General features: G+C 37.9%; 1 pseudogene; it reads right to left on the bottom strand.

Annotated features, from left to right (window-relative positions):
* Positions 1-6,216: 6,216 nt before the first annotated feature.
* On the bottom strand, positions 6,217-6,592 carry LOC128563132 (60S ribosomal protein L34-like; annotated as a pseudogene).
* Between the last annotated feature and the right edge of the window lie 9,544 nt (positions 6,593-16,136).

Below are 16,136 nucleotides of genomic sequence, written 5' to 3' on the forward strand. Positions count from 1 at the left end.
CTGTCTAATAATAAGAATCAGACTAGTTGTAGCTGTTTTGGAGTATAAAGCTTCTTCAAGTCAGTAGAGAAATTCCCTACTTTTGATGCTATACAATTAGAACAAGGAGATACTGGTAGAATAATTCTTTTTTTTATTATTTACTTTTTTATTAAATCATAGCTGTGTACATTAGTATGATCATGGGGCACCATAGAATAACTCTTTAATGAACACCATTATGATGTCCAGATCTATGTAATAATAAGGGTATGTGCGGGTACAAGTGAGTTACAAAATTCACTATTTTGTTTTCAATATACAATATGGGAACCAAAAGGTTAGCATAACAGATGTTATGTTTACCAATCCCATAAGCCCCCATTTAACAGTTTATCTTCATAAATATTGCTTTGACATTTATCCTGGCTTTATAACTAGATTGCAATGCAATGAAGCATTTCTCTAAAATTTGAGAGGCATGTGTAAAGAATGACTACCCTTGGGCAGCGCCTGTGGCTCAAGGAGTAGGGCGCCGGTCCCATATGCCAGAGGTGGCGAGTTCAAACCCACCCCTGGCCAAAAAAAAAAAAAAAAAAGAATGACTACCCTTAATGGCAGAGAGAGAACATTGAGATCGGGCAGATTAGCAAAATCATTCAGGAGGAAAAAAGGGAAAAATAGAACTGTTACATTAGTTGACAAATTAAAATACAGTGTTCTCTAACTCGGTGCTCATCTGGATTAACTTTGCCTAGGGGCATTTGGAAATGTCTAGAGATGTTTTTGGGTTATCACAACTGTGGTTCTACTGGCATCTGTTGAGTAGAAGGCAAGGACGCTGCTAAACATCGTACAATGCATGGAAAGCCCCCACAAAAGGACAATTTGGGCCTAAATGTCAATAGTGCCAGGCTGAGAACACTGCAGTTTGAAAGTCTGACTTACATCCGAGTGTGTGCATATGGATGTATCGATATAAGTGGATTTCTTTCTTTTTTTTTTTTGAGACAGAGTCTCACTTTGTCGCCCTGGGTAGAGTGCCATGGCATCACAGCTCACAGCAACTTCCAACTCTTGGGCTTAGGTGATTCTCTTGCCTCAGCCCCTCAAGCAGCTGGGACTACAGGCACCCACCACAATGCCTGGCTATTTTTTGGTTGTAGTTGTCATTTTTGTTTGGCAGGCCTAGGCTGGATTTGAACTTGCCAGCTCCAGTGTATGTGACTGGTGCCTGGCCACTGAGCTATAGGCACCAAGCCCAGATTCTATCATTTTAAAAATAGTTACTTTCCCCAATGTTACAGTGATAAAACTCACCCTGAACAAATAGTGACCTCAGTGCTGTCTTTCTTCAAATGTAGCAGAAGAGCAAAAATATACAGAAACCAAATCTGTAAATACCTTAAACCCATTTAAATTTCTGGGGATTCCACAGATTTCCCTGAGCAATAGAAGTGTAGGGGAGGGGAAACTTTTCCTCTATCCTCTGAGAGTTTGATAATTGAGTCTGCAAAATAAACTGACAGTAGGCAGAGTCACAAGAGAAAAGGTATACAGATTTACTACGTACACAGGGACATTACATGAAGGAAAAGCAAATACCTCAAAACCTAGTGACATCCAGAAGCTTATATACTCTCTACATAGGAGAGAGGGTGGAGTGATGTAGGCAACTTGGGGGACAGTGAGCAATTTTGGGGGGAAGATGACTAAGCCCTCAGGAGAACAGCTGATAAAGTCTGAGCATGGTGTTGATGGCTGGTCTCCTCTCCTGTGATGTGAGTTTCATCCTTCCTGGTTGATGAGAATCCCACACAGGGGATCCGCCATGGCAGCAGCGTTCTATATGAAGGCTGTCTTTGGGCAGGCAAGTGGAGTTCAGAGAAAGCCCTTCCCTGCATTTCCTGTTCCCAGGTGCCCTCAGATTGAAGTCCAAAGTAGTATATTCTGGGCTGGCATTTTCTGAAATATTTCAGCAGAAAAATCCAAGCAAGATGGGACACTGGTTATAGTAATTGCAGTTGTAACTACTGGGGCAGTAGGAAGACAACTAAGCATAGTTTAGTTGCAAAACTATAGAAATGGCTGGGAGCCTGGGGGATTAGGGCTCAGGAGCTAAAAAATAGGAAAGCAGCTCAGAAATCAGCCGTCTTAGCCCCTAGGCTGTACACCACATAGGCAGCATGTGTCTGGTGAGTCATTACCTGTGTAATGCGTCATTTCAGTGCCATTCAACTATGAGTGCTCATTCTTCGTGGGTCTGTTGGTTGGCAGGAGTGGGCTAGTCTTGGCTGGACTCAGTGGAGTGGAAGCACATTGAGCTACAGGTCTGGCCCCGGTCTTTATCTTGGGGCAAATAGTTATGTATAGGGGTCTTTTTTCATGGCAACGGCAGGGACACAAGAAGACACATTTCAAGCTTCTGATGGTGTCTTATCTGTTGCCAGCAGTCAAAGCAAGTTGTATAGGCGAGCCTGAAGCCTCCAGACAGAGTAAGTCTTCCTTACCTCCTATGGAAGTAGAAAGGAAGAAAGTATTTTAAAAAGCAATGTAATTGACCACATCATCTATAATTGGGCTTATCTTTTTCTGAAGAGATATTGTATTTTTAATTCTCAGAGAGGATGGTCCAGGTAATGAGTAATGTAGCCGGCTCTTATGTTATGAATATTAATCTCCTTTCTATTATTATTGTGAGAAGCTGAGCATGTCAGTTTTTTTAGCATTCTTAGCTCGTTCATCTGATCAATGTATATAACATTTGCTGCTGACCGACTATTACAGTACTTCTTCCAAGAAACAAGGTAAAACTTAAATTTGCTAGAAAATCCTCAGTAGAAGGTAGTAACAAATTTAATTTTTAGACTCCATAGTTTTTGTGCAGTTCTTTTGATATTACTTAGAACATATATAGAATAGAGAAAAAAAATTGGCAAGACAAACATTTGATGTTTTTCCTCATCTCTCCCTCTGAGGGATGTTGCTTTGGATTTGTTTAGCATTTTAGTAAATCCACTAACCTTTAACTCTAGACTTAGAAAATGGGTTTGATGGTTTAATTCTGTTCCCCAAGGAGTCTATAACCACATCATAAGCTGCATCATGTTAGATTAATTGGAAAGTATTTTCAGGCCAAATACAGAGTTAGGATAATGGAAGTATAGAAAATAAATACTGGAAAAAGCCAAAGAAATTGGCTCATCTTGGGCAGCGCCTGTGGCTCAGTCGGTAAGGCACCGGCCCCATATACCGAGGGTGGCGGGTTCAAACCCAGCCCCGGCCAAAAACTGCAACCAAAAAATAGCCGGGCGTTGTGGCGGGCGCCTGTAGTCCCAGCTACTCGGGAGGCTGAGGCAAGAGAATCGCTTAAGCCCAGGAGTTGGAGGTTGTTGTCAGCTGTGTGAGGCCACGGCACTCTACCGAGGGCCATAAAGTGAGACTCTGTCTCTACAAAAAAAGAAAGAAAGAAATTGGCTCATCTTGGTTCTTGCTGATTTTGAAATACACAGTGCATTAATTTTTATTGATGGGAATGTACTAGCAATGAGGCTAACACAACAAGTTGAAATTTTAAAAATATCCACTTAAAAGAAGCCTATTCTCTTTCCTGTATGAGATTGTCACTTAGGTCTTTTATGTAATCTCTGACTTTTTTTTTTTTTTTTCAGTCAAAGCTTTTTTTTTCCAAGATCAAAACCCCAAAGAGTTACAGAATTCATTTTGGTCACTTAGATAGAGTTGGCACTACATTCACATTAAACAATGTTCTTCGGTTTTCTAAATATTGTACTTTAATACCAGCTTGTGGATTTTAAAAAGTAATCAACATAAATGAAACAACAGATATAAAAATGTTTACGAGTTTGTCCAGTAGACAAAAACTGGAAATAGCCCAAATGTTCAAAAGGAATATTTAAACGACACATGGATTTGATGGCACATGCAGCTATTAAGATAATCTTTCAAAAGAAACATAATCACAGTGGTTATGAGGAAAGAGTTAAAAATTTACATATATAATATGCTCCTGATTTTGACTTAAAATGTCTATCTTATGCCTATAAAACAAATGGGAGGAAAAATATCCAACTATTAAAAATTATCTTAGTGAAATTAAACATTTTTCTTCATTCTATTTTTCCAAATTGTCTACAAATTAGTTTTCTAAAACATTTTAAATTTAACATACAAGGAATTCTTTAAAAAGTACATACATTTCAATGCTTTAGCTTTCTCAAATTTCTCAAAGTTAATTAATTTCATATTTTGCTAAAACCTGATAGTTCCAACATTTGCAGCCCCTGTGTTCAATCACATTGCTCTACCTAACCTGAGAGTAGAGGGAAAAGGTTAGGCTTCCTCCTCCACAGCCATTTTTGTAAAACTATGTCCTGAGCCCTTCAAAAACTAGTTCACAGAGCAATACACAAAAAACTGAATTTATATTTTAAGGCACATTACCATCGGAAGTTACTAAAAAGTACCAATTTTTAGATTCTTATACCAAACACTACAGGATCACAAAAATCCTTCTTGCAGTATTAAGCCTAAATCATGGAGAAATGTGACATTAATCTGAAAGATCATGGTTTACCTGCCTAGTGACAAATGACACCATGTGAACAGGGGCCTTCATCAGTACTTCCATTCGCAAGTGAAGAGCACTGAGAATACTTCGTCTCCCCAGGGGAAAGTGGCATGGGGTTTCTCTGGGGTAGTAAAGAAGTGTCATCACAAGTAGAGATGTACCTTTACTTAGGTATCTGTGGTTCGTTTGCCATGTTAATACACAAGTCCCAAATAATAATACTTTCTTCCCAGGGTGGAAATTTTAAAATAACAAAAAGCTTACTTAAATTCGTTTAGCCAACTAAGTAGTTACAAGACTCATAAAGGCTATAAAACAGTTTGATTATTCAAGTTGGTTAAATTACTATTATCTCTAGAGAACTTTTTATTAATCTACCTTAGAATCCAAGGCTTTTCAACTATATTCCTATTTATACATCCCTTAATTGTCAATATTGCAATTTAATCATTGTACAACAATCCTCCAGATTGGCAGATGTTTGGGGAAACCAAATGGATCTCCATTACCTGAGATTATGATGACAATAAGGGGTCCCAGCTGTCATTTTGTTAAACCATTTACTTGGGTGCCCTGTTAAGACTTAAAATCACGGAACATGCCATCTGCAAAATGGCAAAAAATGTGTCATAGAGTTGTTAGAAGGACTGGAGATGTGCTTAGTGTCTTGAGAAAATCAGGTTGTCACTTGTCATTGCCAAGATACTGTCAAGTACACCTCCAAGTTTCGTGGCTAAAGGAAGTTTTCATCATAACTCACAGTAAACTCAAACTCCAGGGCTCAAGAGAACCACTTGCCTTAGCCCCCTTAGTAGCTGGGGCTACAGGATAGTTATTCTGTTTTTAATAGAAACAAGGTGTCTTGTTCTTACTAGGACCAACCCCTGAGTTCAAGCAATCCATCAGCCTCAGCCTCCCAGACTGCCAGGATTACAGGCATGAGCCAGAAGGATCCCTTGAACCCAGGAGTCGCTGTGAGCCAGGCTGATGCCACAGCACTTAGCCTGGGCAACAGAGACTGACTCAAAAAAGTAAAAAAGGGGGGATGGGAGGGGAGGAGTTGTCAAAATGGTATCACATAATTCTCCAAATATAATATTTTAATGTTCTGACCTGGATTATAAAGCCAATGTAAATCAGACTTTGAATTTTACTACTCTTGACCTAAGCTTTTATATTTATAGTAGCTAATCATTTGCTAAATAAGGAATTCTGAGCTCTCCAAGAGACCATTTTCAAACTGAAGTGACCTAAAGAATAAAGTTTAAAGATTGCACAGAAAAGGATCCAAGTAACTTAAAGAGCCAGGTTTCGGTCCTATGACAATTGATGATGTAAAGGAGACCTACAATAAAGATCAAAGTGGTATGAAAGAGAGGTTCAGGTAAAAGGGCCAGTGTTCAAATACCCCATGTCTCAGCCTACAAAGAGATTTAGGCTCCACAACACTGGCTAGAGTTGCTATCAAAATACTCTATCATTAACCTACAATTGTTTCCCTTAGAAAAAATAAAATGGACTATAAACCATTGGGTCCCCAGATACCACAAAGAAACCAAACGTGAATACTAACAATTTACAACACAAAAAAACCCACACAGTAATCAGTCTTAATTTTTATTACTCAAAAAAAAAGCTTCATTCTCTTATTTAGCTTTCTAACTCTATGCTTGTGCTTTCAACACTTTCACAACAATTTTCTGCTCCTCAATAAGGAAAGCACGCTTGATCCTGTCATGAACACATTTAGCACACATGGAACCAACATAGGCCCTGCTGACATGTTTTTTTGTTTTAGACAACCTCATAAGAATTTAGGTCTCACAGCCTGAACCCCTCGAAGTCTGCCTGGGCACACGCCACATGCAGATTTTGGTGCTTTCCCAACCTTCTTGGTATAAAGGTAAACAATTCTGTTACCAGGGGTGCGGGACAGCCTGGTTTTGTTAGAGGCTGTATTGTAGGAAAGCCTACGACGGTATGTCAACTGCTGCACCATTTTGAGTGCCTCTAGACAGCGTCCCCGGAACTTTTTTATGTTTGTTTTGTTTTTGAGATAGGGTCTCACTTTGTCACTCTAGGTAGAGTGCTGAGGTGTCATAGCTCACAGCAACCTCATACTCCTGGTCTCAAGAGATCCTCCTGCCTCAACCTCCTGAGTAGCTGAGATTACAGGCACTCACGGTTCAGGCTGGTCTCAAACTTCTCAGGCAATTCACCCATCTCGGCCTCCTTGAGCACTAGGATTAGAGGCCTGAACCACCATGCCCCCCCTCCTACCCCCGACAATACATTTAAGTATTTGGTTTCTCCAAATGCTGTGATGTTTAGGGTTTGGAATTAAAAGTAATGTCTCAGAAGGTAGGACCAAATTAGTTTCTGAAAAGGAAGGCTAGGTCTGAAAGTCAGTCTTTGCTTTTCTCTTGCTTCTTTTCCTGAATCAATTCTGAAAAGCAAGAAGTACATTAATAGTCTCATCAGGTTAATGTGAGAACAAGAGTTAGACCTTGATGCCTTTCCTGTCCACACAGGTGTGATTACTACTAGGAATGGTCAGCAGGGAACAATAGTGACCTTGTACCTGACCTGTTATCTACCACTTCAGTAGGACACCGCTCTCCACTTCCAACCATGCATGAATACAAGGACAGTGCCTACCTCATGCCTGATGTCACCGTCTACCTTCTGTCCAGCACCTGAACACCAGGCCCTACGCAGAGGGTTCTATCAGTGTGGACATCCCTGTTACATCTGAGATTGCCAGTTCCTTCTGGCACTGGGTGCTTACCTAACTAACTGGCTTTCCAAAGGTTAATCTAATAAACAAGTGTATTTCCCTCACCTTTCTTATGTTTGACCAAGGATTCCTCTCCAGTCCAATTTCCAGTATGATTGAGAAACCAAAGAACCTCAGCTGATTTCAGATGAACAATGACTTTAAGGAAAGGAAAATTGCAGATGCAAATCCTAACATTTCTCATGGTTATTTTATTAAAATAGCACTTTATTAAAAGGCTTAAGTATTGACTAAGTAGAGCTTTATTAGTCTGTGAGATTGAAGAGGGTGAAGAGAGAATTGATGACAAGCCTCATAACTCACTTCTATATTTTTTGAAAAGTGAATGGAAAAAACAGTGGAGTGTTTATTTAAAATAAGCTCCTTTAAAAGCCACAGCATATTAGTTAGTCTCACAAGTTTTTTAAATGTGATTTTTGAGCAAGAGAATTAGGAGGTAGGGCAGTATGAGTGGGACGGAACAAGGAGAAGCATAAGAAAGAAAAGGAAGCGTTAAATAAGAAGGAGGAACAATGTCATTAAGAAAGGACAAAATCATTATATACAGTGCAAAGCAGAATGCTGTTCTTGTCAAATGAAAGGGGAAAATTTAAATGCTGGCATGAAACTAAGAAACCTAGTACTTAAAATTAGTAAAATATTCTTCAGAAAAGATAACCACCTCCAAAATTATGCTGACAATTCGGTGTTATTTTATGCGTGATTCATCATAACCTAGAAAGATAGAATTTTGGCCTAAAAAAGGATTGTTTTTTGGGTGGCGCCTGTGGCTCAGTGAGTAGGGCACCAATCCCACGTACCAAGGGTGGCGGGTTCAAACCCAGCCCTGGCCAAACTGCAACAACAAAAAAAAATAAATAAATAAACAATTGAAAAAAAAAAGAAAAGGATTTTTTTTTTTAAAGTCATTCAGTATTGAGCCCTTTACTTTACAGATTTGGAAACTGAGGTGCAGAGAATTTATGTGACTAAGATCTATCAGTTATAGAAGTGGCACGGGTGTAAAAAGCCCCTAATCTAATGTTCTATGGTAGGCTGAACAATAGGCACTCAAAAATGTTCATCTGGTCATTTCAGAACTTGTGAATATGTTACCTTAAATGGTAAAAGAGACTTTGCAGATGTAATTAAGTTAAAATGGTTTATCTAGATGGCCCAAGGGTAATTACAATGGTCCCGATAAGACAGGAAGAAAAGTCAGAGAAGCGAGAAGATGAGATAATGGAAAAAGAGCTCGGCAATGTGCTTTGAAGACAAAGAAGGGGTCACCGCCAAGAAATACAGGTGGCCTCGAAAATCTAGAAAAGGCAAGAAGCAGATTTCCCTTCAAGGCCTCTAGAAGGATCAAAGACCTGATAACATCTTGATTTTAGCCCACAAAACTCATTTTGGATTTCTGACCTCCAGAAACAAAGGAGAGTAAACTTTACTGTTTTCAGCCACCAGATAGTGAGACCCTGTCTCTACAAAAATAGAAAAATTAACTAGGTGTGGTGGTGTGTGCCTATAGTCTCAACTAGTCCAGAGGCTGAGGCAGAAGGATCAATCAAGCACAGGAGTCTGAGGTTGTAGGGAGCTATGATGATGCTGCTGCACTTTGGCCCAGGCAAGAGAGAGATCCTGTCTCAAAACAAATAAATAAGTATGAAATAAAATAACTGCTATGATAGGAATCATTTTGGTACAAGAAAACAAACTAACTCTTGCTTCTAAGAAGTCAAACTGCAGAAGTAATAGAAAGTCTTAGAAAAATAAAGAAAAATCATTAAAATCTTTCTGTCTCACTCTAAAGAGTCTTTTCATTCTTCCCCTTTTTTATGCACAAGCTTTATATGTAGCCCTTTTTTTCATTCCATTTTATTATGGGTTGAGCATAGCTTCTTCTATTCTGACTTTTTCTTATATCCCAGTTAGAGTCCAGCAGCTACTGATTGGAGAAACTGTTTTACAAATCTAACCTTCAAGTAGAGAAAAATCTGGTTGGTTTAGTTGAATCAGATGCCCATCTCTGTTTAGTCGCTTGGGACTGGTCTGGTCCAATCCAAATCCAATGATGTCACAAGTTCTTGCTCATTAGAGGCTGCATGTGTACACTATCAGAAAAGGGGACACAGTATAGTATGGGACAAATGATCAGTATGTCAATCATATGTCTAAACATACAACATGAAGCTGGATTCAGAGACAAATTAATAACATCAGATGCTGTTATTATTTTCAAAAGAGGAAATATATGAACATGTTAGTCAAAGAAGTAAAAGGATTCACAAATAAAGTAAAATGTAAAATGTATCTCTAAAAAATCAGGTCCAGGGAAAACAGAAAACAGAACTCATAAAGGTAAAGGCAGAAATTAAGTTAGAAAATAATTTAAAAGGTAGAACTGATAATTGAAAGTAAAATAGGTTCCAAAATGTGTGGGATGTATGAGATGTATGGGATGAAGGGAATAAAAACATTAACCCTTGGGAAATCAAATCAAGAAAAAGTGGACAGTTAACACAAAGAAATAGCCTTGTAAATAAGAAGTAAAATAAAATTACAGGTAGCCTAAAATAATTAGAAAAGCAAGAGAGTACTATGGTATATCATTTGGAAAAATGTGAATGCTACTTAGAAAATAACAACAACAACAAAAAAGACTAGTTAAGGTAGAAAACCAGCAAGCCAGATTTTTAAAAAATGTGAATAATAGGTCTCTGCTCAAATGTTTTCTTGTCTGGTGGAAAAAAGATATGAGTCAGGTAGACTTTATTTTAATTTTCTAAATAATTAAAAAAGTATTGGGTCTAAGCATAGAAAACAATTGTTAAACTAACATTAAGAAAATAACATACTAGGTTATTATTAACTATTGAAAAACATTCTCAAAGAGAATCTATTAGATTAGCCAGTCTACTATTCAGTACTGAGGGAGAGGGGAGATGAAGAAGGATTATTTCAAGAGAGGTAGGTTGTAAAATCTTTAGAAAGCACAATCTGGGGAAGGGCACCAGCATAGAAAAATCCAAGAGAGCATTAGAGTCAAAAGGGGCCTGATTACCATGTGTCTGGCTATGATCTCTGAGCCAATTTCTTTCATTTTGCTTAGAGTTGTCAGTAATATGCAACCCCCAATTTTCTCTTCATGATTTTCCAGGGAATATTTCTGAGGAAAGAGAAATCCCATAAAACTCCTATTTTTCTACCTTAAACTTCAAGTGTGAATTAGTAATTTCTAAGGCCCCTTCCAGCTCTAAAATTAATATATTTTTTAAAAAATGGCTGAGATTCTAAGAGTAGTTTGAATGTTTATGTATTTACCATTTTGGCTTTTATTTATCTATCTATTTATTTATCTATTTACTATTCACTTTTTATTGTTGGGGACTCATTAAGGGTACAAAGAACCAGGTTACATTGATTGCATTTGTTAGGTAAAGTCCCTCTTATAATTGTGTCCTACCCCCAAAAGGTGTGTCCCACACCAAGACCCCCCCACCCCTCCTTCCCTCTCTCTGCTCTTTCCTTCTCCCACCTCTCCTCCTCCTTCCCTCTCTCTGCTTTCCCCTCCCCCCACACCATGTACTAGGTCATAAATTGTCCTCATATCAAAATTTAATACATAGGATTCTTGCTTCTCCATTCTAGTGATACTTTACTAAGAATAATGTGTTCCACTTCCATACAGGTTAACACAAAGGATGTAAAGTCTCTGTCTTTTTTAATGGCTGAATAGTATTCCATGATATATATATATGTATAATATGTATATATGTATATATATATGTATAATATGTATATATGTATATATATGTATGTATGTATATCATATCTTGTTAATCCATTCCTGGGTTGGTGGGCATTTGGGCTGTTTCCACAATTTGGCGATTGTAAATTGAGCTGCAATAAACAGTCTTGTGCAGGTGTCCTTATGGTAAAAGGATTTTTTTTTTCTTTTGGGTAAATGCCCAGTAATGGGATTGCAGGATCAAATGGGAGGTCTAGTTTGAGTTCTTTGAGGGTTCTCCATACTTCCTTCCAAAAAGGTTATATTAGTTTGTAGTCCCACCAGCAGTGTAAAAGTGTTCCCTTCTCTCCACACCAGCATTTGCATTTTTGAGATTTTGTGATATGGGCCTTTCTCACTGGGGATAGATGATATCTCAGGGTGGTTTTAATGTGCATTTCTCTAATAATTAGGGACAAAGATAATTTTTTCATGTTTCTTAGCCATTTGTCTGTCTTCTTAGGGAAGGTTCTATTCATTTCTCTTGCCCATTGATCTAAGGGATTGTTGGCTTTTTTCGTTTTGATTAATTTGAGTTATTTGTAGATGTAGGCCAAATTTGTAGATTTGGTTATGGAGCTTTTGTCTGATCCAAAGCATCCAAATATCCTTTCTATTGTGTAGGTTGTCTAGTAGCTTTGGTTGTTGTTTCCTTAGCTGTATAGAAGTTTTTCAGTCTAATTAAGTCCCATTTGTTTATTTTTGTTGTTGCTGTTGCCACAGAAGTCTTCTTCATAAATTCTTTCCCCAGGCTGATATCTTCAACCAGTTTTTTCCCTTATGCTTTCTTTGAGGATTTTTATCATTTCATGCCTTAAATTTAAGTCCTTTATCCATCTTGAATCAATTTTTGTGAGTGGAGAAAGGCATGGGTCCAGTTTCAGTCTTTTACATATGGATATCCAGTTCTCCCAGCACCATTTACTGAATAGGGATTCTTTCCCCTAGTGTATGTTCTTCTTTGGTTTATCAAAGATTAGGTAGCTGTAAGATGTTAGTTTCATTTCCTGGTTTTCTATTTGATTACAAATGTCTGTATCTCTATTTTTTTACCATGCTGTCTTGACCACTGTGGCCTTGTAGTACAGCCTAAAGTCTGGTACGTTGATGCCTCTAGCTTTGTTTTTATTACTAAGAACTGCCTTAGGTATACAGGTTTTTTTCTCATTCCATACAAAATGAAAAATTATTTTTTCCAAGTCTTGAAAGTATGATGCTGGCATTTTAATAGGGATGGCATTGAATCAGTAGATTGCTTTGGGAAGTATAGACATTTTAACAGACCAATTTAAAGCACTGAAATTAAAGAAACAAAAAATCTTCCAACAAAAAAAATGCCCTGGTCCAGATGACTTCATACCAGAATTCTATCAAACCTTCAAGGAAGAACTTATTCCCGTACTGAAGAAATTATTCCAAATAATTGACAAGGAAGGAATCTTCCCCAACACGTCCTATGAAGCAAATATCACCGTGATACCAAAACCAGGAAAAGACCCAACTAAAAAGGAGAATTTCAGACCAATTTCAGTAATAAATATAGATACAAAAATTCTCAACAAAATCCTAGCCAATAGATTACAGCTTTGTCATCAAAAAAGTTATACATCATAATAGTGTAGGTTTCATTCCAGGGATGCAAGACTGGTTTAACATACACAAGTCCATAAACGTTATTCACCATATCAACAGAGGTAAAAACAAAGACCATATGATCCTCTCAATAGATGCAGAAAAAGCATTTGATAAAATCCAGCATCCTTTTCTAATTAGAACACTGAAGAGTATAGGCATGGGTGGCACATTTCTTAAACTGATCAAAGCTATCTAGGACAAATCCGCAGCTAATATTTTATTGAATGGAGTAAAACTAAAAGCTTTTCCACTTAGAACTAGAACCAGACAAGGTTGTCCTCTATTGCCACTTCTATTCAACATAGTGCTGGAAGTTCTAGCCAATACAATTAGATAAGACAAGGAAATAAAGGGAATCCAAATGGGAGCAGAGGAGGTCAAACTCTCCCTCTTTGCTGCTGATATGATCTTATACTTAGAGAATGTCAAAGACTCAACCACAAGACTCCTGGAAGTCATCAAAAAAATACAGTAATGTCTCAGGATATAAAATTAACATCCACAAGTCAGTAATATGGCAATAACAGCCAAGATGAGAGGCTAATTAAGGATACAACCCCCTTCACCAAAGCTTCAAAGAAAATGAAATACCTAGGAATATTTACCTAACAAAAGTGATGAAGGACCTCTATAAAGAAAATTACAAAACCCTACGAAAAGAAATAGCAGAGGATATTAACAAATAGAAGAACATACCATGTTCATGGCTGGGAAGAATCAACATTGTTAAAATGTCATTTTGGCTTTTAAATGATCTTTTCATTTATCAGTTTCTCTGCTCTGTCGGATCACAGTGGCCTCCCATAGAAGATACTACCTAATAGGGCCAATATGTGTGGATCAGTTACACACCTTTATCCTTCCTTCAGATCAGTCCATATGGTCACTTTTCCTCAGAAAGCTTTTTTGAAAGCAACTTTCTTCAGTTGCTTGAAAATTTTACTGTCATGAACACATTCATGTAGAATGTATCATCTGGACACTGAAGCAGGAAGAAATCCGGGGTATACTTACTTAACATGCCCCTTAGACCTTGGTGCAGACCGACTCCTGAGAACAGTGCCCTAAACCTTGAAAATTTATGGCTCACTAAAAGGAAGGTATTAAGAACTTAAGTATCTGCTGGGTGCATTGGCTCCTCCCTGTAATCCTAGCACTCTGGGAGGCCAAGACGGGCAGCTTGCTTGAGCTCAGGAGTTCGAGACTAGCTAGAGCAAGAGTGGGAGCCTGTCTTTACTAAAAAAATTAGAAAAAAAATTAGCCATGCACCCACAGTTCCAGCTACTTGGGATGCTGCGACAGTAGGATCACTTGAGCCCAAGAGTTTGAGGTTACTGTGAGCTATAATGATGCCAGGGCACTCAACCCCAGAGTGATAGAGTGACAATTTGCTTAAAAAAAAAAAAAAAGGAAAAAAAGAAACTTAAGCATCAATATATTAAATATAAACTAAAACTATTACTATAAAAGGCATACATATTTACAGCTGCTATTTCCTCAGAAATGTGACTTGCCCAGTAAGGAGTCTCTGTAGCTTTGCAGAGACTGGTGGATTTGTGAGACCCATTTCTCTCTCTCTCTCTCTCTCTCTCTATATATATATATATGTATATATATTTATTTATTAAGTCATATATACATAGATCATGAATACATTTATGCCTTTGTGGGATTCAATGTGTTGATTATTTGTACAAATTAGAGTGCTCATATCCTACTAATTAACATAGCTTTCACCTCATTTACTTAATCACAGTGTTAAGACATTTGTGTTCAATGCTTGATAAATTTGACTTATACCCTTGCAATATGCTCCATAGGTGTGGTCCCACTATTAACCCTCCCTTTATCAAACCACCCACCCTTCCCATCCTCCCTCCCCACCTCCACCCCACCCCTTCATTGCCCTATTTTGCAAACAACTCACCTGTGGCTTTCTTTTTGTAGGGAAACACGAGCAATTCTTCAGTATGAGAAAACTATTTCCACAGCACTGTCAGGATGCTACTTTGTAACTTATAATGTCCACACTAATTTTTCCAAGGAAATTATAATTTTATGGAGTAATTAAGGTGGAAAAAAGTCCTCTACAGAAAATCGTGAAGCACTTGACAGAAATTATGTAGCAAATGAATTCTGAATTGTAGTTACAACCAGGTTCATGGTTTTCTATTGATCACCTTTTTGACCAATAGTTTAGACTATGTCTAGTTTTCAAGTCATGCAAATTACAGAGCCTTCAGAACACCAGAATGCCAAGATAGCATGCTGGGGTTAATTATTAACTCAGAGGGAGGATTCCAACTAATGAATCATCAACATATTTCTTGCCACACCTGGGGTTTTCTCTGAATGGTTTCCATAAAGCGTTGACAAAATTTGACCTTGGACAGTCACTAAGATTTGTTGGGACTATAGCCAAAGGTGCTTACATGCCAGTGGGACAGGCTCCATGCTATTATTCTATTCCACATACAGGTTATTCTATTCCACATATGGCAATAAGTGAGTTTTCCATATTAGTGCTGATTTTGAAAGCATACAGAGAAAAAGCCTCTAATTATTATCATCATATTCAGTGCCCTGGACTCTTTCCTGATATAAACTTTAGTGTGTAACTAAATTGAAAGACCAAAGCCCATTAACAGGGGTCACTCAGATGTGATAAGCATGCCTATTTGTTATAGTTTAAATACAGGCCCATTATGGCAAAATGACATTTTACCTTTCTAACTGTCCTGGTAGCAGTTAAAGCCAGGGTGATACATAGTTTTTTAGTTGAATGAACTGAGAGCCAGAAGTGCAGGAGTCCTAACTCCAGCTATGTATCTAGTTTGTCTTGGAAGGACACTTACCCAGATTCTCCCATTGTGCCCCAGAACATAAAGTCATTAAGTAATTGGCCTTGGAGGTTAGTGTAAGGAATGACAACAGTTTAAACAAGTCTTGTCTTTTGGGGGCAAGGGTGCTTCGTAGCAGCCTTACATGCCTCACTGTTTAAACAATGGGTGGTAAATAGAATAAAGAGAGTGAAATAATAGTAATAAAAAGGACCTTAAAGAAAAAGACTAAATAATGCTGTCCAGCATGTGAAAACCTCTTCTTGCTGCTATTTTCTATAATTTCTAGGTGAATTATGCGAATGTCAACCCAGGGCCTGAGTTAAAGAAAGAATACAGGCAGATTTGTATTAACATGATGTCATGGGAGGATTGATATGAAATGCCTCATCATCCCTGCATTCAGATAGAATAGACTGATTTGGTGCAAGCTTCTAATAAAGCCTGATTATTAATCATACCCTGGATCACAAGTCCAGAGAAAACTCAGTTTCACAAAGTGTAAGCTTTACAGCGAACTTCAAA

Source organism: Nycticebus coucang, chromosome 13 (genome assembly GCF_027406575.1).
Source record: "Nycticebus coucang isolate mNycCou1 chromosome 13, mNycCou1.pri, whole genome shotgun sequence".
NCBI lineage: Eukaryota > Metazoa > Chordata > Mammalia > Primates > Lorisidae > Nycticebus > Nycticebus coucang.